Source organism: Schistocerca americana, chromosome 2, assembly GCF_021461395.2.
Source record: "Schistocerca americana isolate TAMUIC-IGC-003095 chromosome 2, iqSchAmer2.1, whole genome shotgun sequence".
Lineage (NCBI taxonomy): Eukaryota > Metazoa > Arthropoda > Insecta > Orthoptera > Acrididae > Schistocerca > Schistocerca americana.
Genome location: NC_060120.1, coordinates 357,696,860 through 357,723,418, shown reverse-complemented (window position 1 = coordinate 357,723,418; position 26,559 = coordinate 357,696,860). Strand labels below are relative to the sequence as shown.

The window sequence follows — 26,559 nt, the reverse complement described above, 5'->3', positions numbered from 1 at the left end:
GCGACCGCTACGGTCGCGGGTTCGAATCCTGCCTTGGGCATGGATGTGTGTGATATCCTTAGGTTAGTTGGGTTTAAGTAGTTCTAAGTTCTAGGTGACTGATGACCTCAGAAGTTAAGTCCCATAGTGCTCAGAGCCATTTGAACCATTTTTCAGCATATCAGAGGAGTGTGGTGTCATCACAAGAATAAACCTCATGTAAACATTACACTACGTATTCTTCCGCGTTTGCTGGAACCTCATTGGATTTCGCGTTTCACGTGGAGCGGAAGCCAAGCTGTCTCCACTACATTCAAGTACGATAATAAGGATACGTTTTATCCTGTGAGTTACGGGGACATCGACTCAGCGATGATACGGGGCAACAGCTTTACCAGTGCATTTAACTTGGACGCCACAGGGTAGGCAAGTGATCCAACTGACCTGCTGTGATGTGAACACTTGCAGTAAAGACGTAAAAATAGGTGAGCAGAGAAACAATATAGCTTTGAATGTCATTTAATTTTCATACATAAGGAAATAATATAAGGCAAAACTCAGGCTATAAGCTTGTTCGGTGACCGGACGGAAAACATAACGTGCTCTCGATCTTACGTAATATAGTGGTGGTAAGTTCCTATGGGATCAAACTGCCGAGGTCATCAGTCCCTAGGCTTACACACTACTTAATCCAACTTTAACTTACGCTAAGGACAACACACACACCATGCCCGAGGGAGGACTCAAACCTCCAACGCGGGGCGGGGGGGGGGGGGGGGGGGGGGAGCCGCGCGAACTGTGGCAAGGCGCCCAAGACCGCGTGGCTACGCCGTGCGGCTAGCTAACATAGTTCTGCAATTAAAAACAAGAGTGATGAAAATTCCTAACTTTAACAACGGTAATTTTTCTGCATGAGCTACGTGTGGCGTAAAGGTGCACTGTTGACTTTCCATGTAGTTAAATATTGGTTGAAGCCACTGAAGCTGTTACAGTCAGTCGTCTGGTAGTCTCTGAACTCCTTCCATATCGGACTCCGAGGAATACGGTGCATTTCAGTACTGCTGCGTTGATAACGAGGCGATCAGCAACAGAAACCCAAGCCACCAAAAAATCCACAGTCAGAGCACTAGTAGCTTTTACAGGCACGGTGACTGTACACGATTTTTAAAATAAAAATAATGTAGCTAAAGTATGATTAAGAAAAACGTTGATGGCTGTTACTACTTTTTTTTCGTTTATTGATTTTCGATTCCCCCCCACCTGAGGAGGGGCAGACTGACAGCCGCTTAATACGCTGCTCTACAACCGAGAGAAAAGTGAAGCAAACAATGGTGGAAGAACAAACAATATATAAAAAGGCGATAAAACGGTGACTTCGTTAAAAACAGTAAAATGGCGGAAAGTGGCGGAACGTAAAATGCAAAAACACGGCATTGACGATGCGGATGAAGACACACACGAAGGAGACATGCACAGTTACAAAACACGGCAACAGTCTGGTTTCTGTTCGCATGAGATAGAAACACAACTAGCGACAGAATGGTGGCTGTTCACAACACTAACAAGGGATGCACAACACTGAACACTCACTTAAAACAGCACTGTAGAGACGACACGGCAGCAGATGGAAGGGGGGGGGGGGACCCGGACCGATGAAGGGGTGAAGGGGAAAAGGGTGGGGAGGAGAGGAAAGGAAAAAAGAGGGGGAGCCGATGGAGGGAATGGACATAAAAAAAGAGAGGCTGGGCGGACGCGAGAAGGAGTGGAAAAGGCAGAGGAGGGGAGAGCAAGGACTCAGTAGAGAGAAGAGAGAGGGTAGGTGGGGAGAAAACAGGATGGAAGGGGGGAGAGGGAGCCCTGGAAAAGGACAGAGGAAGGGAGGATTGGAGTTGATTGGAGGGATAAATGGAGGGAGAGAGGGCATCATCTGGGAGGGGGAGTCGACAGAAGCCACCTTGGGAAAGGAGGTGCAGGATGTAGATGTGAAGGGTAGGGGGGACACAATGGTGAAGGTGTGGCAGAGGGCGGGGGTTGGGGAGGAGAGGAGCAGCCAGGGGATGAGGGGGATCAAGGCGGCGGGAGGTGTAGAGGTCGCGGATATGTTCAAGAAATATGAGCGGATGGGGGGGGCATATATGGAAGGCGAGGTCAAGTGCATGGTGCTCAAGGATCTGGAGGGACTTATAGAATGTGGGGGGGGGGCAGATATCCAGGCAGGACTGGCGTAACAGAGAATGGGTCAGATTAAGGATTTGTAGGTCTGGAGAATGGTAGAGGGGTTCAACCCCCATGTCCACTCAGAGAGGAGTTTGGGGAGTCGGAGGCAGTTGTGGGCTTTGGATTGGCTAGAGCATAGATGAGGGGCCCAGGTGAGGTGGTAGTCAATGGTGAGGCCAAGGTAGGTGAGCCTGGGGGAGAGGTGGGTAGGACGGGAGAAGGTGGTAAGGGAGAAATAAAAGAGCTTGAAGGAGCAAGTGGTACGACCTATGATAATTGCCTGGGTCCTGGAAGGATTGATTTTCAGGAGCCACTGGTTACATCCTACAGCAAAAAGGTCAAGGTGATTCTGGAGAAGTCATTGGGACCGTTGAAGGGTAGGAGAGAGGGCAAGGAAGGTGGTGTCATCGGCATACTGCAGGAGGTGTACTGGAGTGGGGGGGGGGGGGGGTTGGGGCATATCTGCCACGTACAGGAGGTAGAGGAGAGGGGAGAGGACAGAGCCCTGGGGCACACCTGCAGAGGGGTAGAAGGTGCGAGAACTGGTGTTATGGATGGTAACATAAGAGGGGCGGTGGGAGGGGAAGGAGACAATCTGACGAACGTAGTTCACAGGAAGGGCATAGGTCTGGAGTTTAAACAGGAGATGGGTATGCCAGACATGGTCGTAGGCCTTTTCGAGGTCTAGGGAGACAAAAATGGTGGAGCGATGGGAGTTAAGCTGGAGGGAGAGGAGATGAGTGAGACGTAGGAGTTGGTCATCAGCTGAGAACGAAGGTCGAAATCCACATTGGGTGTTGGGGAGGAAGTGCTGTCAGTGGAGGTGGTGATGGATGCGCTGGGTATGGATGGATTTCAAGAACTTGCTGAACACCAAGGTGAGACATATAGGGCGATAGGAAGAGGCATCAGATGGAGGCTTGTTGGGTTTGGAGAAGCTGCACGGGATTAGCCAAGCAGTCTTAGGCACTGCAGTCCTGGACTATGCGGCTGGTCCCGGCGGAGGTTCGAGTCCTCCCTCGGGCATAGGTGTGTGTGTTTGTCCTTAGGATAATTTAGGTTAAGTAGTGTGTAAGCTTAGATACTGATGGCCTTAGCAGTTAAGTCCCGTAAGATTTCACACACATTAGAACATTAGGTTTGGAGAACATCCGAATATGGGAGGTTTTCCACAGGTTGGGGTAGAAGCTGGTGGCAAGGATTACTTTGTAGAGGGTGGCAAGGACTGCAAAGAAGGAGGGTAGGCAGTGTTTGAGGTACTGTTACTACATCAGAATGTCTTAAAAGTTCTTTTACAGTGACATAGCAATAAGGTATTTAATAAATAAGTTGGACCTACTTCCAACGGACCAGTGTACGAGAGCTACCGCTGCTGACAAATTATTGCGTTTGTTTTTGTTTACATCAGGTTTATTGTTATGATGAATGAAGCATAGCAGGATTCATGCCGATCGAATGGGGACAAAAGTCTGCAGCAGTGTGCTACCACCTGGTGGCACTGAAGTAAACTTTTAGTTGAGTGGCAAGGGCTAGCGTGCACGCCGTTAACCGAGCATTTTGTTGATCAGAACGGTATTTATTTGACCCCTAATGCAATTACGTCACGCGAGTTACAATTGCGTAAAAACTTAAAACGCGCACAACTGAAGGAGTGCCCGCGACCCTGAGTCAAGTTTCACGGACTCTAGAGGAGCAGTAGCACGGTAGATTTAAGTGCCATATCTTTAAGGTTGCAGCATCTGTGCTACGTTTAATAGCATTCAAAGAAAAATAATCAATAAATCCGCAAGGTGTGTTTACGTACTCTTGTGCTCTAGCACAGCAACCGCCTCTGAGCCCATGTATCCTCGCATGAGGCAGCTGGATCCCAGCTGATGTAACTGGTCTTGGATACTGGAAGCAGGACGGAGCACTCACTAATGACCGCGCTATCGACCGAACGTTAAACTGTAGTCTTCCTTGCTTCCTTCCTGGGACTGAGTTGACTTCTGAGCTGGTTCCATACCTTCTGTCGAGCAGAGATCTTTAATCTTACTGCACACGGGAGTACCTCAACATTACGTAAACAGTCCATGACGGCTCCCCACATCACGAAACCAGATGCAACACCGCTGCTCCTCTCCAAAACAATTGAAAAATGGTATCTCTCCCCAGGTCGTCACCATACTCACTGAAGATGTCGTCTACGATAACGGAGACCCGCGATTCACGCCGTTCACCAGCAGTTCATGCTTTCTGATTACTCCTTATGCAGCTGTTTGTGTTGTGGCGTTAACGGCTGCCCACGCGTGGGATGGTAATTCCCTAGTCCGACTGTTGCTAGCCTCTGATCAATGAAGTGGGATGCCACAGAATGTTGGAGTCAGTCCATTACTTGTTCTTGGATGTCAGGTGCAAATGTGAAGAGGCGACAAAGTCCATTGTGCACAGTGCAGCAATCATCCCTTGTGGTGGTCAGACGTGGTCGACTAGAACCTTGATGACGAGTATCCACGCCCTCACATTCTCACGCAGTATAACATCAGCCCTCTGTCACATCCGAATGCCGCACAAATCCGAATGCTGCACAACTCGACAACATGGTGACCCACGATGAGGCTCCTTTCAAAGTCGATCATTGCTGATAACGCCATCTTACACAAGCACACTGCATCTCCTTGTCCTTCACAGTTATCACTCAACATTTGACGTGTTCACCCCCATTATACGTCCGGCCAGGCTTGGTAAGAACGTTAAACACGAGCAACATTAATGCAGTCTGGTGGCTGTTCTACGTGAGACAGAGAATTACTACTCTAATCATTCACATAGCCACCAATGGTGTGTATGTATACAAAATTACAGTGACATCCGGCCATGTCTTCTGGATGCTTCACTTTTTATTGTCAGGGAGTGTAAATGCTAAAAAATTTGAAGGAATGAATGCAAAATCCGTATAAAACATCGTAAGAAAAGACGGAAGTCGGATATATTCGTACGAGTCGGAAAATAAACAGCAACCAAGATGAAGAAGAAGCAACAAAAGTGGTTTGTCCGTGAAGCACTTCGAAAAAAATAATCACTTCTTTCTAGGTCAAAATCGAGATGTCTGGTCATTGCTTTAGAGGTTTGAAGAACAGTTAATGCTGGATAGATAATTTGTTTGCCACAAGCCACCGATGAAACCAGGAAAATAACTGAACACACTGCAGCATGCTACAGAATGGCAATGCCAGCCGTCATGCATTACGTCAAACAATTATTTAATAGAGAAAAAACCGTTAATTAAAGTCTTTTTGCCTTATTCTCCTGATTTATTGCCTAACGACTTCTTTCCGTTCCCTTAAGCCAAACGAAAAGCCAACGGCCTTGCAGCAGTGGTAACTCTGGTTCCTGTCAGATCACCAAAGTTAAGCGCTGTCAGGCGTGGATAGCACTTGGATGGGTCACCGTGTGGGTCTGCCAAGTGCTGCTGCCCAGTGGGGTGCACTCAGCCCTTGTGAGGCCAATTGAGGAGCTACTTGATTGTGATGTAGAGCGGCAATGGTTATGATAACTGATGACGGGTGGGAGGGTAGTGTGGTGACCACATGCCCCTCCGTATCTGCATCCCGTGACACCTAAGGACTGTGGATGACACGGCGGTCGATCCGTACAGTTGAGCCTTCATGGCCTGTTTGGGCGTTTTTTTTCTTCTTTTTCTTTTTAACTCAAACGAAAAATGCGTGAAAAGCGTTTTCATCAGTCCAAGAAGATGCACATGCCAAAAACATTATTCCGGGGTACTGTCATCAGAGCGGAGAAATATTTTCCAGAATTGGTTCGAAATCAAGCATAAGTGTACAAACTTTAAAGCCGAATATACTGAGAAATAATAAAACGAACTGTTCTAAACCAAGTTTTGCTAAAAGCTGTCAGTGCCCCACTCGTACAATGAGGAGAGTACTGGTGTGGCAGTAATCACGCCTCCCATCACATACAACGTGTGGGAGCAATGAGACCCAATAATTTTAAACCCGGAGTTCAGATCTGTCACCGGATGATCTACATCTACTTATATACTCCGCTAGCCACCAAGCGGTGTGTGGCGGAGGGCACAATTCGCGCCAAAGTCATATTTTCCCCCTCTGCTCCACTCGCGGATCGTGCGGGGGAAAAACGACTGTCTGGACGCCTCAGTATGAGCTCTAATTTCCCTTATCTTTGAATGGTGATCACTGCACGATTTTAAAGTTGGTGGCAATAATATATGCTCTACATCCTCCGTGAAGATCGGATTTCGGAATTTAGTGAGCAGCCCCTTCCGTTTAGAGCGCCATCTATCTGCAAGTGTGTCCCACTTCAAACTTTCTATGGGATTTGCAACGCTCTCGCGATGGTTAAATGTACCAGTCACGAATCTTGCCGCTCTTCTTTGGACCTTCTCAATGTCTTGAATCAGAGCCAACTGGTAAGGGTCCCATACACACGAACAATACTCCAAGACTGGGCGACTCAACGCATTGTAAGCTATTTCCTTTGTTGAAGGACTGCGTCGCTTCAGGATTCTACCAATAAACCGCAATCTAGAGTTCGCCTTACCCGTTACTTATGTAATCTGATCATTCCATTTGAGATCATTTCGAATAGCCACACCCATATACTTGACGGATGTTACCGCTTCCACAGACTGGGCATTTATTTTGTACTCATACATTAATGGGGATTTTCGCCTTGTTATACGCAGTAGGTTACACTTACTAATATTAATAGATAACTGCCAGTCATTACACCACGCATTTATTTTCTGCAAATCCTCATTGATTTGATAACAACTTCCGTGTGATACTACTTTCCTATAGACTACAGCATCATCGGCAAACAGTCTAATGCCGCTTTCAATACCATCAACCAGATCGTTTATGTAAATCGTAAAAAGCAGCGGACCTATTACCCTGCCGTGGGGCGCACCTGAAGTTACTCATGTTTCTATTGAAATCACCCCGTTCAGGACGATATACTGCTCCCTGCCTGTTAGAAAACTTTCTATTCAACCGCATATATCATCGGATAGACCGTAAGCGCGCGGTTTTTGGAGCAAGCGACAGTGTGGAACTGAGTCGAACGCCTTTCGAAAGTCGAGAAATGTAGCATCAACCTGGGAGCCGGTATCTAGAACCTGTTGTGTATCATGAACAAAGAGGGCCAGCTGTGTCGCGCATGACCGTCTAGAAAGGTCATTATGTCTGAACACAAAATATGTTCCATGATTCTACAACAAATCGATGTCAGTGGAATTGGCCGATAATCAGATTTTCTGCCCTTTTTATAGATTGCTATGACCTGGATAATGTTGTAATACTACATGCACTGAGACCAGCGGTCTGCACTTTGGAGAGTTTCTTTCAGCTTAAAGTTCTTAATGTCGATAAAAAAACTAAATATTCATTCCTGAGCATTAGTTTCTTTCTATCATCCGCATAATTTTGCAGCTAAGGATATAAGGCTGCCTCTGCAGCAGTGGTTCCCATCCTAGGGGTAATTACTCCCTGAACAGTACAATGAAATTTTCTAAGGAGTAAAAATCAAAAGAATTCGATTGTGTTGCGGTTACGACGCTAAATTATTGTTTTAAAGATCATTATTATTACCAATATTTCTTGAGACTTTAATTCTGATTATTAAGTTACCAGTCCTAATCAGCTTTTAAAACACGAGCATTAATCCGTGACACAATTTTGTTGCGGTTAAAGCTTATAAACGAACGTATGAACATCTACTCACATAGTCCACTTTCAACACACAAACTTTTTACTTCGTTCCATTTATCTATGACAGTGAAATTGAGAGGTGTACATCACATATGCTTTAATATCTCATTCTCATCAAAATGCCTTCTCTGAGTTGTAGGTGGTTCCTGCAATGGACCACAAATTGCTTGATTATTCGTTTGGCAACAGATAATCCATCCAATTGGTGGCACGACAGAACAGTAACTACATAATGGTTGCTAAATTGCTGTAGGGGCTTCAGCGTTATTATTATGACATAAAACTTTGGCAGCCTAAGATCTTCCAATTTCCACCAGTTCAGAAGTAAAGAGTCCAGCAACGAAGTAATTTACATACAATAAGTGTAGAGCGCGCTTTTTACTTCTGTTGCATTTAAATTGGGCTGTAGAGTGTGGGTGAAGCAAGAGTCGCTAGGGAGAGGATGGTGTAGAGGAAGCATATTTTGTAACAGGTGTTTATCCTCAATGTTGATAGTTAGCTTTCTTTTCTGAAGAGGAGTGAGAAATAGTTGTCACAGTGTTGCAGTAGTTACTCGGAGATGAAGAGGCTTGCACAGGATAAAGTCGCATGCAGAGCTGCATCAAACCGGTCTTTGGACTGAAGACCACAACAACATGTATGTACCCTCAATCACACTTCCCGTTCAAGTGCTTCATTATTTTATAAAAAAAGTTGTTAGAAATAAGGTGAACCACTAAGACATTATATAATAAAACACCTACAGAAACTATCTTTCGTCATTCTAAATATAAAAGAGTTCAAACAAAATTATTTTTCGTTATAAAAGTTAGTAAGGTACTAGTGTTGACGACGTTGGAGGTGAGGAGAACTAGCTAATACTCATAGGTAATGGGCTCAGGAAGGTTGGGGAACACTGCTCTACAGCATATAAACCATGCAAGAATGGAAATACAGGCTGTGTCACGAAACTGGAAGTATATCTCGAAGGTTGAAAAATGAGAGAGAGTTCTTTCTTACCAAATTACGAGTATCCAAGCTGCTATTGAAGGTAAATAGCGACCTAAGAATTTTTAACATTGTGCAGCCCTGTCAGCAACTGTGATAATTCTTCTTCAGGAGAAGGCCAAATTATTTTGGCTTAAATCTGGGTAAAGATTGGTTTCTATTTGCAACTGAGGCTGACGTGTTACATGTTTAAATAGCTACCTATCAATAAAACATAACATTAACCCGGCGTGAATGAGGTGAGAAATTGTTACACCAGCTATGAGGTGGGTATGAGATACACGAAACTCTGATGACGAATTTTTGACACTATAATCGTGTATTAGGTATTTTTTTTACTTGGGCTATTAATAGTGGTGTTTATTAAATAAGATGACTAAGTAAAATACTATGTTTAAGATACAAAAACTTTTTTTGTGAAATAATGAAGTATCTATATTTTCTCAGAAAAGGTAAAAGTTTCAGAATTTTAACATTTTTTTCATACAAAATTCGAACAAAATTACAGTTTCTTTGATTAATTAACATAATGATACAATCTTCTAATTATAAAACAATAAAAGGTCTTATGAGATCAATTAACTCAGCGCCAATATATGCCTACAAATCAGCACACTCTCCACACATAAAAATGTCGTGCTTCATTCATATTGGCTTCTCACACTTACAACAACAATGTTTTGTTTTCCTTTCTTGTTTTCGGTACATGCACCACACCTGGCATACCTATCAGTCATTTTTTTGGGAACTGGCGATGAATTTTCTCCCAGTTGATCAGCAACCCCCTTTCTAATTTCTGTTGGAAGACGTACGTTTTCTTGTCTAATGCGAAGACTGTCATTTACCAGGTTCAAACCTAATTACGAATGAAATCTCGGCCCTTCATGCGTGTTTCGTCACCTTTGTTACTTTCTCTGTAGAATGTGATGGCATTTATGGCAGCCATATTGAGTACACCATAAGAAATTGTCATAGACCAACGTTTGCTGTTCCGGACAACATCATAAGTGGAACTCAGTTCATCCGCGATATCGATACCAGCTTTAGTTGAATTGAAATAAGCAAGCAATTCCGGTTTTCTTTTATCACCTGTCGATTGGTCTATGTTTTTATCATGGTGTAAAGTTGACATAACCAGCATAACTTTATATTTTTACGCACAACAGTGTAACATCATTCTGGAACCCAACTCGATAACTATATACTTCTGCTTCTCTTTTCAAAATCTCAGGTACACTGCCTGTGCCGACAGAAGTCAATGAATGTTCTATCGAGATGGATCACAAGGGGGTAACTAGTAAAACAATTATCGAACGCCAAATTCCTATTTGTTTTCTCATTGGCTCCACTAAACGATTTACAATATCACATACTTTTTTCTAAGCTGGTGAGGTCCTGGTGGTTGTTTTCCCCAGTACACTTCCGGTTTGCGGATATAGAATGTCTTCGCATCTACAAGAGCATATATTTCAATGCCATATTTGGCTGGCTTGATTGGCATGTATACACGGAAAGGACATATCCGTCGGAATGATGATAGCATCTCATCAATAGTAAGGTTCTCCGACGGCATATAGTGTTGTTGAATATTTTCAACAATATTATCAAAAATACCTCTTATAGCAGTCAGATTGTCAGTCTTTTTCCTTTCGCCCCAAGTGTTCTTATCATCGAATCTCAAGCAATTTTGGAGGAAGTAAAACCTCAGCAGTGACATTGTAGTCCGAAAGATTGCAACTCCAGTGCCATCTGTATTCCATAAATCGTCCAAGCTCTGTCTGTTTGAGTGGTTTAGGCCCGCTGTATACAAAAGTCCCATAAATGCCTTCAAATCCTCCAATGTTGCATCATTCATGTGGTACTGCTCTTTATTTTCTGGATATTTTCCCCTGATATTCCTTATCTGATTATTTGTATCTGTAAGTGTAGTATTCAACATACTGTTTGTTACAAAAAGACTCCAACATTCAGTCTCTGTTTTGGCGTGTTTTGCAGCACCTTTTACAGCTGGAGAATTGGTAATATTATTCTCTGAACGAATACGAATGCTTTGCCTAGGGCAAACCTCATCCGTTTTGTAACATCTTTGGACATATAAAAAATCCCACGTACCTCAGGTGACTGACTAGTAGGAGCCACTAACGCAAATTTTGGCTCTTCCGAATCATCCAAAATACCCTCCTCCTCCGAATCACTTTCTTCACTTCTTTGAGAAACTTTGTCGATCTCTTCTTCCCTCTCTGAGCCACAGAACTAGCATTTGAACAGTTTTCTAAAACTTCTTCTAGTAGTTCTTGTAGCCGACGTTCAATTTCTTCATAAGACATATTGAGAAATATAAAATCCAAAAATAAACCAAAGAATACTGTAAATAACTTCATATCTCATAAACTTGCTGACAGTTCAGAAATGTACCACCGTCTACGAGGTCGGGTGCGACGTACCCTCGCCATCTTTGCACACGTGTGTCTCCCTCTGACGCTGGCGCAACAATAATCTCAACACTGCATCTTGCCACCACCACCTAGAGACAAGACCGCGGCGCGAAATTCATAGCAGGTCGTGACGTCACTCCAAGCGGGCCACCATGTTATGTTTCGAAGCGTTTGTTTATCTACACGTTTGTTGGATCGAGTGCTATATTCGTGCTTAAAACTAGCGATTACAGTGTTTACGTGTAGTGAAGCTACTGTGAACATGGTTTACAAGTGTTGTGTGCCAAGGTGTCGTGGGAATTACGGAACTCGACCGAAAGTAATGTTGTTTTCCTTTCCGAAAGATGCGAATTTGCGTTGGAAATGTCTTTCAGCGATTCATCGGGACAATTTCCAACCCACTGAGCACACGAAGGTATGTAAAAACTATATACCTAGTACAATTATTATTTTTTTCTGGTGGAATATCTTGCGTTTTGGATACATTTGACTAAAATTGTGAGCAAAAGTTCGCAGTAAATAGGCCTAGTATTCGTTATCAAGTGGCTTTATTTTGATTTTGAAAACGAAATATAAATTTGTGGCTCGTGTTACTTTTTATTCGTGTTTAAATTTCTCTGCAGTTCGTATTTTGTTACGCATTACCGATACGTTTTATTCTCTATTTGTGAGTGGGTGTTGAGTGCTAACGAATGTTGAAACTGCTGTTTTCATGTTTAAAAAGCGATCTCTCTGTATGAAGCATATCTGTGTTATTTTTCGATGTGTCAAACAATGGAACAAATTAATCTAGAAATAGGTTAAATTTATTATTGACGTTTTTAGCTTGACACATTGTCTCATTCCAACTGCTGCAAATGTCTGCTGAAGGTTTGTAGATTTTCACTGTTGACTTATGCTCAAAATCTGCCATATTTTTACAGGAAAGAAAATTTACATTACAATAATAACGCATAACTGTTTTTGTGAGGTGAGTTAAAAGTGATTGTTTGCTTGGGGAATGTACTCAGCTTTCCTGAGGGAGCTCTATAAACAGTTACACAATATTTATTTAGGATACTGAAGGCAGAGGAATGTAATATTATACACTGTATTAGTGCAAAATTTTTCAAGTGAGTGTAAATAATAGTTGTCTGGTCCAGAAAGAATGTACTTTATCACAGTGCATTTTTCAAAAATGTACCTTGTTTTATCATGTATATCGCAATATTATTTACATCCTGCACTCGTACGTTTTCACTGGCTATTGATAAGTCTTATGGAATTACATTACCGGTAAAAAAGAATTATAAACTATAGTTTCTGCTATATCGCGATTGATAAAGTTACTTATTTTAACCATTCGGCAAAGTACTCTCCTCTTTGCGTGGTATCATTTGCCAAGATCTCGTTTCGTTATCTCCAGCGGTTTACGAGATATGACAGGCGTTATGAATATTTCATTCCCGCGCGTTGCGATCGGAAGTTGCTGCAGACGCTCAATTTTTTCGAGATTGGAAGCAGATATTGATCCAAAGTTTTACGAAAATTTCAAAACCTCATCTGTATTTCATACTCAGCAATAGAATGTGTAATATGCATCAAACACAAATTCATAGCGACCCCTATTTTTGATGGCAACGTTCTCAAATTTGATACTCATCTGTGAAATACCACATTAGTTATGACCATTATCGAAATGATTGGCACTTCATCATGAAGCTGCCATATAAAGCTAAAAGTATTTCAGAAATTAATTATTTTTTACGGAATAGGTTCTGTAAAACCGTTTGACAAAGATTTGCAGGCCGTGCGTCTCGATTCTTTAAGCGCTGCGCCAAGCCAACCCCGGCCCGCTTTGCGTGACGTCACAAGAGCGCGCCGCGGCCTTCTCTTTAGGTGGTGGTGATCTTGCCCCTCTCTCACTTACCTCCAGTCACTGTGACAGTAAGATCTGTGTGGCAACAATGATATTCAATAATCAGCGCTTCAAAACATCACAGGTATGACATACCCGACCTCACTCACGCCGGGTTAAGGAATAATTCGTTTCAGCACTTGCCATACAGCCATGAAATCTCCTGAAAACCTATCTTGGAATGAAGATTTCTTTTTCCGTTTTAGCGACGAAGCGAAACGCTCGGGCTTAGTGAAAAAAGCCGGCCGGAGTGGCCGAGCGGTTCTAGGCGCTACAGTCTGGAACCGCGCAACCGCTACGGTCGCAGGTTCGAATCCTGCCTCGGGCATGGATGTGTGTGATGTCCTTAGGTTAGTTAGGTTTAAGTAGTTCTAAGTTCTAGGGGACTGATGACCTCAGCAGTTAAGTCCTATAGTGCTCAGAGCCATTTAGTGAAAAAAAAAAGATTAAATACATATACACAAAAGAAGATTAGTCAACAATGAGAAACCAAGAGAAAATGGGCAGACCTACAACAATGAAAGGCTTAGTTGATACAAATACAAACCTGATTACGAATAATCTCCTCCGTTGTGATTCACAGAAACGGCTGTGAGAGACATTTATCACATACTGTGAAAATAGAAATATGAAGAGATATCAGCTTCATATCTATTAGATCTACAACTTTGCTTCCGTCGTTTTGCAATAGATGGCAACAGCGGCAAGTGGTGGTGCAGATGGTAGGTCGTAAGGTCATTTTTTAGTGCAATAAGTTTAGGCATTTGTAAACATAACGCCATCAAGATATTACTCAATTTGCGACTGCATCAAAAAGTTATTCTCAACTGAGTATGTCATCTTACGAGCCTAGTTCAGAGATTGGCATGGCGGTGGAAGATAGAAGGTTTTCGAAGCTACTGAAACCGAAGAAAACAATAACAGGAGGCCGTTATCGAAAGCAGTTGACGTATTTAAGCCGAGCACTGAATGACAAACAGCCACAATACGACGATTTGCAGCATGAGAATGCTAGACATCCGTGTCGCAAAATCCATCAAAACATACTTGGAAACGTTGAAATGGGAAGTCCTACCTCACCCGCCGTATTCTCCTGACATTGCTCCCTCTGACTATGACCTGTTTTTGATAGATAGCACATGCTCTGGATGACTAGCTCCTTCTGGTCATATGAACAAGCGCAAATATGGGATCTCCTCAAATGATGCCCAGTCCTCTGCTGCGGGCTTCGTTTGCTGCCCGAAACATAGGAGAAAGTGTCCAGCGACGGCCAATACTTTGAACCGTAATTTTTTTGTATTTTTTTCAAATAAAGCTTCGAACGTCGAGAAAAAACGACCGAAGCAAAATAAGAGACCTGACAGAGAAGGTAAGAACGCTGGAAATATCTGCAAAATAGAATTGTCCCTAGAGGACCATCACAGAACGTTGTAATGGTACTTTGACTACCGCGCCTCCGCCAATACAAAGATATAACTTACGATCGCGCACGCAGAAGAGCGCTGCGCCAGCGACCGATTTCTATAAATAATTTTGATCTTTTTTTTTACTTTTGCGTAGGTGTTTGTTTTTAACAACTAGTTGATTACTCTCTCTCTCTCTCTCTTGTCTTCATACGAAAGACGCGTATATTTCAGCGCTGTGTTGAATGTGCTTTTGGGTGGATATTAAAATTATATTACAAAGCGAGGTTGTTTCAATAGTGATTCGAGGTGGTTATCGGCAAATTTGTAAATTGATCATGACAGTGACAACTTGAAGAAGTTTTCAACAGACGGAGAAAAGTGAAAGACGGGTCGTCCTACTAGAGAAATTAGGAGGACAGCCATGAAGACTATATTGTAATTAGTACTGCGTTTCTAACAAGATTATAAGATAAGTTTCAATTAGTTTCTGATACTATTTCCGTACAGTCGCTTTTTGTAGTGTTGTCGACCCGGTCTGCCATGCACGGTCAAATTACAGCACTATCCCAATCAATAATACGAAGTCCGCCTTATCCGTAACTTATTCCATCAAAATTCAAAACCCAATCAGATTTTCTATTTTATATTTCTCACGGCAGAAGCCCGAGGTAAGGAAACACTACAACGTATCGACACATTCCTGTAATATAGGGTTTCGCGCATAAGCTCGTAACGTTGTTCGACAAAGAGTGGAAAAGGTGAAAATCTAAGGGCGTATCATCAGGTGAATTAGGTGGATACGGAATAAATTCCCACCCTAACTCCTGCATAGTGTTTTTTGTGAGTGTTGCAGAATGCGGACAGACGTTGCTGTGGGGTAGCATCACTTCACCCGGTCTTTCCGGGCGTTGTTCTTGGATTGCATCTGCAAGACATCTCAGCTGTTGACAATAAATGTCAGCAGTGATAGTGACACCTCGAGAAAGCAATTCGTAGCACACCACACCATCGCTGTAGCACCAGGTGTATAAAATCATCATTTGTGGATGCGCGCATGTCATTGTATGGGGCGTTAGTACTTTGTTTGGGCTCAACCGCTCCTCTCTTTTTCTTATGTTAGCACAAAGACACAATTTCTCGTCTCTAATGACGACACAGGATAGGAATGGTCGGTGTTATTGAAGAGCAGTCAGTTAATTACGAGGAAGCAGAGATGCACGTATGGCCACCCACAGGTTTTTGTGATTTTTTCTTAGAGCTTGTGGTACCCATACCCCGATTTCTGAATCTTCTTCACTGCATGTAAATGTCGCAAGATGGTAGAATGATCAAAGTTCATCACACTCGTCAGTTCTTGAGTATACTGGGGTGGATTACTGTGGATTAATGGGTCTTAACGTAATTAATCAAATTCCGAAGGTTCTCCTGAACGTGGAAAGTGAGTAATGTCAAAACGATCTTCCTTAAGACGAGAAAACCTGTTTCTTGCCCTGCTTTGTCCAGTAGCATTTTCCCCGTACACGGTGCAAATGTTTCAGGCTGCCTCCTCTTCTGTCACACCACTATTGAAGTCAAACAGAAGAATACGTGGGAAATGTTCCCGTTGCTCCACTTGCTATTACATTTTCTAGGGCCCACAGTTCCCCTCACTATCTCCAAATGTCAATATGTAGACTCAAATATAAATAGTGAGCTACAAATAAATCATGGAAATCGATAAATGAACGCATAGCAACAGGAATACCACCATAAAACAAAAACGCTACGAACTTATGAACTTATGCACCAAGCTAATATATGTCGATTGAGAGAGATATTTCGTAACTGGAGAACTGTACACAATTATATAGTCAAGTATATACACAAACAGATCAAAAGTGGATATGGAAAACCGTACTGGATGTGATTTCCTCTGACCACAAAATAAGGAAAAAACTCTTGAGTGAAAATTCATTCTGGAAATAATCCCCCAGGCTGTGCTTAAGCCATGTCTCTGCCATATCCTTTCTTCCCAGAGGACTAGTCTCGCAAGGTATGCCGCAGAATTTCTGTGAAATTTTGAAGGTAGGAGGCGAGGGACTGGATAAAGTAAAGCTATGAGGGCGGGTCTCGAGTACTGCTCGGATGGCTCACTTAGTAGAGCAGTTGGCCACCAAAAGCAAACGTCCCAGGCTCCAGCCCGGCACACAGTTTTAATCTAGTAAGAAGTTTCAAATCACCCCATATTCCGCTGCAGAATGAATATTCACTCTGTATACCTGGTGAGGCTCCGACATTTTTAACTGAAACTTTCGCACTTATGGGAGCAATAAAATTCACAATCTTCATCAGCATCATCAAATAATCAGACTTACAAACCATTCTGGAATTAGTTACAGAAATTGGAACAAAAGAACAAGTAAATGCGTTCTGGAACTAGTTGGTTGCTATCATCAATTGGCATTTTGAACACCACTCCTGTCGATGCGATGACGTAAAAATTAGTGTTGTAAATCACACCATCTGCTACAAGGAAAGCAAAGTCAAATTCTTATCTCGTGGTCTTGCGGTAGCGTTCTCGCTTCCCCCACACGGCTTCCCGGGTTCAATTCCCGGCGGGATCGGGGATTTTCTCTGGCTCTAGATGACTGGGTGTTGTGTGTCCCTCATCATCATTGACTCGCAAGTCGCCGAAGTGGTACCAACTAAAAAGAACTTGCAAAACGGCGGCCGAACTCCCCCGCATGGGGCCGCCCGGCCAACAATGCCATACGATCATTTCATTTCATAGGAGCTCGTGAGATTTGACTTCTGTCTGCCGCGTTGTACGATCCAAGTTGTTGCAAACGCGACCATAGCTGGGTTTATAAAGACAAGCAGACATAAAAATTTAAACGGGACGATGGATTTTAAATTCAATGAATTAACTAAATTAAGTATTTTAATGCAAACGGGTGGTTAGCTAACACATAAAACAGAACAGTTGTATACATGCATCAGTTTCAACTTGTCGATAAATTTAAGAATATATGCCTTAGAATGCGCTTACGGAGGTGATCAGTCTTACTTTTGTTATAGTTGTGAATCTTTTTACTTTTGTTATGGCTCAAAAGTAGGTATGATAGAAGCCAAAAACAAATAATAATTGAAAACTGTGAAACTAGGAGAGCGTAACACTGAAGCCAGGAGCACAGTATGGTGACGCTTTTCTTGTCGACAGTCTGGAGAAATGTGTCCGTGGCGAGTCTTAAAACAAGAGATCAAGAGTGCACTCACCGCTGCAGGTGTGGGCGGCTCTCCGCGTTGCCCATGGCTTCTGGGCGTTTTGCGGTGGGACCGGAGTCAAATAGTCGTCCTCTCCGCACGACTAAACATGACGCATATTTGTTCCAGCAGCTCGTAGCCTTTGTTCGCTGTCACTGTCGTCTCATGTACGAATTACAATGCTTCACAGACCAGCAGCCAGTTATTACTTCTTTCCGGCCAATCTCGACAGTCGAGAGTCATTACACAGCACGTGCTCTAGATTAGTTTGATTGTGGTAACTATAGTCCAGTGAGTGCCGACGCGTGACAAACAGTCCATACTTACATGCATCCGCCAGAGTGACCACACATTCGCAAAAGTCACGAGACGAGATTTCTACGTGCATTGACTCTGCCTATCATTCGTCATCAATCTTTTTATGTTTTTTGGATAACGAAAGAGAAATTTAAAATATATTGCCATTGTCTATCACGTGAGGATTTAGCAGCCCATGTTGAAGTTGTGGTTTTCATTCAGAAATGTGGCTTGATGCAGCTCTCCATACTTCTCTGTGCTGAACAAGCCCCTAAATCTCCGAATAATAACTTCAGCCTACATTCTATTGAACCCGCTAGCTGTATTCATCTCTTGATCTCCCTCTACAATTTTTACATCCCAACCCCATCCTCATTTCCCTCCAGTACTAAACTGTGAGCCCTTAATGTTTCAGAATGTGTCCTCTCAACCGATTCGTTCTTTTAGTCGAATTATATCGCAAATTTCTTTTCTCTTCAGTTCTATTCAATACCTCACCATTGGGTACATGAACCACCCACCTAAACTTTAGCATTCTTCTGTAGCACCATATTTCAAAAGATTCTGTTCTCTTCCTATCTGAACATTTTATCGTCCACGTTTCACTTCCACACGATGCTTCACTCCAGACAAATACATTAAGAAAAGAGATCCTAACACTCAAATCAGTATTCGGTGTTAACAAATTTCTCTGCTTCAGAAAAACTTTTCTCGCCATTGCCAGTTTACTTTTGATATTATCTACTTTGGCTGTCTTCAGTTATTTTACTGCCCAAATAGCAAAACTTTTGTATTACTTCTTGTATCTCGTTTCATAATCTAATTTCCTCAGCATCGCCTGATTTAATTCGATTACATTCCATTATCCTTGTTTTGCTTTTGTTAATGATCATATTATATCCTTCTTGCAAAATACTGTCCATTCCCTTCAGCGACTCTTCCAAGTCCTTTGCTGTCTCTGACAGAATTGCACTGTCATCACCAAACTCTAAAGTTTTTATTTCTTCTCCCTGAACTTAAATTCCTTCTTCAAAATTGTCTTAGGTTTCCTGTATCCTCGCTCAGTGTACTGATTGATTAAATCGAGGACAGGCTGCAACCTTATCTCACTCCTTTCTCAACAACTGCTTCCCTTTCGTATCCCTCTTGACTCTTATAACTACTGTCTGGTTTCTGTCGTATATAACCTTCTGTTTCTGTATCCCCCCCCCCCTCCCCAACTTCGGAATTTAAAAAGTGTATTCCAGTCAACACTGTTAAAAGCTTTCTCCAGGATTACAAAAGCCATAAACGTATGTTTGCCTTTTCTTCTCCTTTCTTCTAAGGTAAGTCTCAGAGTCAATATTGCCTCGAGTGTTCCTACATTTCTCTGGAATCCAAAATGATATTCCCCGAGGTAGGCTTCTAATACTTTTTCCATTCTTCTCTAAATAATACGTGTTAGTATTTTGCAACTATGACTTATTAAACTGATAGTTCGATAATATTCACATGTATCAGCATCTGTTTCCTTTGGAATTAGAATTATTATATTCTTCTTGACGTCTGAGGGTATTTCGCCAGTCTCATACATCTTTCATACCAGCTGGAAGGGTTTTGTTATGGCTGGCTATCCCAAGCATATCAGTAGTTCTGAGGGGATGTTGTCTACTTTGGCGGCCTTGTTTCGAATTCGGTGCTCTGTCAAATTCTTTTTGTGATATCATATCTCCTATCCCATCTTCATTCAAGTCATCTTCTCCCTCTGTGATACTGCCTTGAAATTGTTGTTGTTGTCTTTGTTATGGTCTTCAGTCCGAAGACTGGTTTGATGCAACTCCCCATAATATATTATCCTGTGCAAGGCTGTTCATTTCCGAATAACTACTGCAAGTTACATCCTCCTGAACCTGATTCATGTCTTAGTCTTCCTCTGCAATTTTTACCCACCACACTTCCTTCCAACACCAAGCAGGTGATCCTTTGATGACTCAGAATGTGCCCTATCAACTGAACCCTTCTTTTAGTCAAGTTGTGCCACAAATTTCTTGTCTTCCCAATTCTATTCAGTGCTTCCTCATTGATTACGTGATCAGCCCGTCTAATTTTCAGCATTCTTCTATAACACGACATTTCAAAAGTTTTTGTTGTCTGCTTGTTCGAAACCATTTGTCGTCTGTGTTTCACTACCATACAGAGCTACACTCCAGACAAATACCGTTAGAAAAGGCTTCCCAACACTATATTCGATATTATCAAATTTCTCTTCTTCAGAAACGCTTTCCTTGCCATTGCCAGTCTACATTTTATATCCTCTCTTCTTCGGCCATCATCACTTATTTTGGTGCTCAAATAGCAAAATTCAACTACTACTTTAAGTGGCTCAATTCCGAATCTAATTCCCTTAGCATCACCTGACTTAATTCGAGTAAAGTCCATTATCCTTGTTTTGCTTTTGTTGATGTTCTTTTTATATTCCCCTTTCAAGGCTTTCTCTATTCCGTTCAACTGTTCTTCCAAGTCCTTTGTTGTCTCTGACAGAATTACAATGTCATCGGCAAACCTCAAAGTTTTTACTTCTTGTTGCTACCTGTCTTCTGAAATAAGATATAGAACCAATATTGCCTATCGCGTTCTTAAGTTTCTCTGGAATCCAAACTGATCTTCACCGAAGTCAGTTTCTTCCGGTTTTTCCATTCTTTTGTAAAGAATTCGTGTTAATATTCTGCAACTATGTCTTATTAAACTGATAGTTCGGGAACTACTTTCTTTGGAATTGGGATTATTACATCCTTCTTGAAGTCTGACGGTATTTCGCCTACATCTTGCGTGTCTCGTCACGGTAGGCTCTCCCAAGCCTGTCACTAGTTCTGACGGAATATCGTCTACTCTGGGGGTCTTGTTTCGACTTAAGTCTTTCAGTGATCTGTCAAATTTTTCTCCCAGAGTCATATTTCTCATCTTATATTTATCTACGTTTTCTTCACTTTGTGTAATATTGCCTTCAAGTTCATCTCCTATTTATACATCCTCTATATACTGCTTTCGCCTTTCAGATTTCCTTTCTTTGCTTAAGACTGGTTTTCCATCTGAGCTCTTGATATTTATGCAGCTGTTTATCTTTTCTCCAAAGGTCTCTTTAATTTTCATTTAGGCCGCAACAATCTTTCCACTAGTGAAATGTGTTTCTAAATCCATACATTTGTCCTCTAGCCATTCCTACTTAGCCATTTTGCATTTCCTGTCAATCTCATTTTTAGTCGCCTGTATTCCCTTTCGCCTGTTTCATTTGCTACATTTTTATATTTTCTCATTTCATCGGTAACGTTAATACACTCCTGGAAATGGAAAAAAGAACACATTGACACCGGTGTGTCAGACCCACCATACTTGCTCCGGACACTGCGAGAGGGCTGTACAAGCAATGATCACACGCACGGCACAGCGGACACACCAGGAACCGCGATGTTGGCCGTCGAATGGCGCTAACTGCGCAGCATTTGTGCACCGCCGCCGTCAGTGTCAGCCAGTTTGCCGTGGCATACGGAGCTCCATCGCAGTCTTTAACACTGGTAGCATGCCGCGACAGCGTGGACGTGAACCGTATGTGCAGTTGACGGACTTTGAGCGAAGGCGTATAGTGGGCATGCGGGAGGCCGGGTGGACGTACCGCCGAATTGCTCAACACGTGGGGCGTGAGGTCTCCACAGTACATCGATGTTGTCGCCAGTGGTCGGCGGAAGGTGCACGTGCCCGTCGACCTGGGACCGGACCGCAGCGACGCACGGATGCACGCCAAGACCGTAGGATCCTACGCAGTGCCGTAGGGGACCGCACCGCCACTTCCCAGCAAATTAGGGACACTGTTGCTCCTGGGGTATCGGCGAGGACCATTCGCAACCGTCTCCATGAAGCTGGGCTACGGTCCCGCACACCGTTAGGCCGTCTTCCGCTCACGCCCCAACATCGTGCAGCCCGCCTCCAGTGGTGTCGCGACAGGCGTGAATGGAGGGACGAATGGAGACGTGTCGTCTTCAGCGATGAGAGTCGCTTCTGCCTTGGTGCCAATGATGGTCGTATGCGTGTTTGGCGCCGTGCAGGTGAGCGCCACAATCAGGACTGCATACGACCGAGGCACACAGGGCCAACATCCGGCATCATGGTGTGGGGAGCGATCTCCTACACTGGCTGTACACCACTGGTGATCGTCGAGGGGACACTGAATAGTGCACGGTACATCCAAACCGTCATCGAACCCATCGTTCTACCATTCCTAGACCGGCAAGGGAACTTGCTGTTCCAACAGGACAATGCACGTCCGCATGTATCCCGTGCCACCCAACGTGCTCTAGAAGGTGTAAGTCAACTACCCTGGCCAGCAAGATCTCCGGATCTGTCCCCCATTGAGCATGTTTGGGACTGGATGAAGCGTTGTCTCACGCGGTCTGCACGTCCAGCACGAACGCTGGTCCAACTGAGGCGCCAGGTGGAAATGGCATGGCAAGCCGTTCCACAGGACTACATCCAGCATCTCTACGATCGTCTCCATGGGAGAATAGCAGCCTGCATTGCTGCGAAAGGTGGATATACACTGTACTAGTGCCGACATTGTGCATGCTCTGTTGCCTGTGTCTATGTGCCTGTGGTTCTGTCAGTGTGATCATCTGATGTATCTGACCCCAGGAATGTGTCAATAAAGTTTCCTCTTCCTGGGACAATGAATTCACGGTGTTCTTATTTCAATTTCCAGGAGTGTATTTACCTTTTTCAATTTCCTGAGCTTTGATCTACAATTCATGGCCAATAAACTGTGGTCAGTGTCCACACTGATTCGAATCTGGTTCTAAAATCTTTGTGCTACCATTATATAATCAATGTGAAACCTTCTGGTGTCTCAAGGTCTCTACCACATATACAACCTCCTTTCATGATTCTTAAGTGTTAGTGATGATTAAATTGGGCTCTTTTATTCCTTTGCCCCAGTCCACATTCAGCTACTATTTTACCTTCCCTTACTTTTCCTACCGTCGAATTCCAGTTCCATGTCACATTAAATTTTCGTCTCCCTTAACTGTCTGAATAATTTCATTTTTCTCGTCATAATTTTTTTCCAATCACTTCGTCAACTATGAAGCTATAGTCGAGATCGCTTAAGAACATCCCTGACACCTCACAGTGACGTTGCCAGCTTTCAACTGTGAAGCGCTAACGGTTGCAGGCGGAAACAGTCGTTTACAGAGCTGCGACGACACTGAAGGTTTGTCTTAGAGACGTGTGTAAAATCGTATTACGTTACTGTTTCAGGTAGCACACGAAGCTGCTGTGCCCGGCCCACTCCAGCTATCAAGGATCAACTTACGCCGACTCAGCTTTAGTTGGCATATAATCTTGTACTATTATAGCTGGTGCTGGCTTCGTGTCTGTCTCGGCTGTGATAATGCATTCACTTTACTCTTCATAGTAGCTTACTTGCATTCCTATTTTCTTATGCAATATTAGACCTACTCCTGCATTACCCCTATTCGATTTCGTATTTATAACTCTGTTTGCCCTGACCAAAACGCCTGTTCATCGTGCCACCAAACTTCACTAATCCCCACTCAGTCTCTTAATTCTCCTTTTTCAATTTTCTGACCTACCTGTCCTACTAAGGGATCTAATACTCCAGTCTCTGATCCATACATTGCCACTTTTGTTTTTCCTAATAATGACGTTCTCCTCACTAGTTCCTGCTCAGAGATCTGAACTGGAGACTGTTTTATCTCCAGAATATTTTACCCAACAGGTTGCCATAATCATTTAACCACACAAGAGTTGCATGCCTTCAGAAAAGCAGTGGCTGTAGTTTCCCCATGCTTTCAGCTCAGTATCAGCACTGCAAGGTCATGCTGGTTGATGTTACAAGGCCAGATCAGTCAGTCATACAGACCTCTGCCTCTGCAACTACAGCTGCTGCCCTCTTGAGGGGAACCTCTCTGGTCTCTGAGCAGACACTCCTTTGTGGCTCACCTACGGTACAGCCAATATTGTTGAGGCTTGTAACCAACCGCACCACAGCAAGGCCCATGGTTCATGGTTCATGGGGGCAGCTCATATTTCCTTTTGAAAGTCGTGTAGGTCGTTATGACACAATCGCAAAGAAGAAACATTTATTTACTACTGTAGATACTTCAAATATTTTTCTTATACTTGTCATTAGCCCACTTTCATGACAGAGTAGTATCATATTACAAATTTCGACTTGGGTCCACTGCTAGAAATCACGATCTCTTTCTCCTGCTCAATCATCCCACACAACAACGATACTAACATAATCTCAGTTGAAAAATCTGTGTACGTTACATGTCAACGATTTCCGGCATTCAGCTGCTTGCACATCTATGTCTATATTGGTGTCCTGCCAATCGCCATCAACTGCATGACAGACAACATTCTTCACCACATCGTAGTTTTCATTCTTGTAAAAATCATGGATGGAGCCTAAAGATGCTTATACGCCTCTTTGTGGGCTGTTGTTACACAATACTGTTGTGAGGTGGTCAAGTCATTTCGATTTTTATATGTTCTCGATGTGCACATCAGAGAGAGAGCAAGTTACGTTACTGTTAAACAATCTTTGGTCTTGTCAAGGCATAGTCCTTGCCTCTGTGCAGTCTGATACATTCTTAGTTGAAGTGTGGTAGGTGATGGATGTATTCTCTAATCCTAAGTTGACTTGTGATGATATCTGTTAGATGAAGAAAGAATGATTGTAAAGGCCAGCAAGGATAGGTAAGATGAATACATTAGAAAGCGAAGAGAATATATATTTTGAATAATGTAATAGCCGCCTTGTAGAATTTTGCACAGAGAATAACTTAATCATAGCTAACACTTGGTTCAAGAATCATAAAAGAAGGTTGTATACCTGGAAGAATCCTGGAGATACTAATAGGTATCAGATAGATTATATAATGGTAAGACAGAGATTTAGGAACCAGGTTTTAAATTGTAAGACATTTCCAGGGGCAGATGTGGATTCTGACCACAATCTATTGGTTATGAACTGCAGATTGAAACTGAAGAAACTGCAAATAGGTGGGAATTTAAGGAGATGGGACCTGGATAAACTGAAAGAACCACAGGTTGTAGAGAGTTTCAGGGAGAGCATAAGGGAACAATTGACAGGAATGGGGGAAAGAAATACAGTAGAAGAAGAATGGGTAGCTCTGAGGGATGAAGTAGTGAAGGCAGCAGAGGATCAAGTAGGTAAAAAGACGAGGGCTAATAGAAATCCTTGGGTAACAGAAGAAATATTGAATTTAATTGATGAAAGGAGAAAATATAAAAATGCAGTAAATGAAGCAGGCAAAAGGGAATACAAACGTCTCAAAAATGAGATCGACAGAAAGTGCAAAATGCCTAAGCAGGGATGGCTAGAGGACAAATGTAAGGATGTAGAGGCTTGTCTCACTAGGGGTAAGATAGATACTGCCTACGGGAAAATTAAAGAGACCTTTGGAGAGAAGAGAACCACTTGTATGAATATCAAGAGCTCAGATGGCAACCCAGTTCTAAGCAAAGAAGGGAAGGCAGAAAGGTGGAAGGAGTATATAGAGGGTTTATACAAGGGCGATGTACTTGAGGACAATATTATGGAAATGGAAGAGGATGTAGATGAAGATGAAATGGGAGATACGATACTGCGTGAAGAGTTTGACAGAGCACTGAAAGACCTGAGTCGAAACAAGGCCCCGGGAGTAGACAACATTCCATTAGAACTACTGATGGCCTTGGGAGAGCCAGTCATGACAAAACTCTACCATCTGGTGAGCAAGATGTATGAGACAGGCGAAATACCCACAGACTTCAAGAAGAATATAATAATTCCAATACCAAAGAAAGCAGGTGTTGACAGATGTGAAAATTACCGAACTATCAGTTTAATAAGTCACAGCTGCAAAATACTAACGCGAATTCTTTATAGACGAATGGAAAAACTGGTAGAAGCGGACCTCGGGGAAGATCAGTTTGGATTCCGTAGAAATGTTGGAACACGTGAGGCAATACTAACCTTACGACTTATCTTAGAAGAAAGATTAAGAAAAGGCAAACCTACGTTTCTAGCATTTGTAGACTTAGAGAAAGCTTTTGACAACGGTAACTGGAATACTCTCTTTCAAATTCTGAAGGTGGCAGGGGTAAAATACAGGGAGCGAAAGGCTATTTACAATTTGTACAGAAACCAGATGGCAGTTATAAGAGTCGAGGGGCATGAAAGGGAAGCAGTGGTTGAGAAAGGAGTGAGACAGGGTTGTAGCCTCTCCCCGATGTTATTCAATCTGTATATTGAGCAAGCAGTAAAGGAAACAAAAGAAAAATTCGGAGTAGGTATTAAAATTCATGGAGAA

At 42.8% G+C, this 26,559-nt stretch overlaps 1 protein-coding gene across 1 annotated transcript in view; it reads right to left on the bottom strand.

Annotated features, from left to right (window-relative positions):
* Positions 1–17,931, bottom strand: part of LOC124595300 (xanthine dehydrogenase-like) — a 414,231-nt gene extending 396,300 nt beyond the window's left edge. Inside the window, exon 1 of the mRNA XM_047133986.1 lies at positions 17,906–17,931. The gene's annotated coding sequence lies outside the window, so the exon portion shown is untranslated. The remainder of the gene's footprint in view (positions 1–17,905) is intronic.
* Between the last annotated feature and the right edge of the window lie 8,628 nt (positions 17,932–26,559).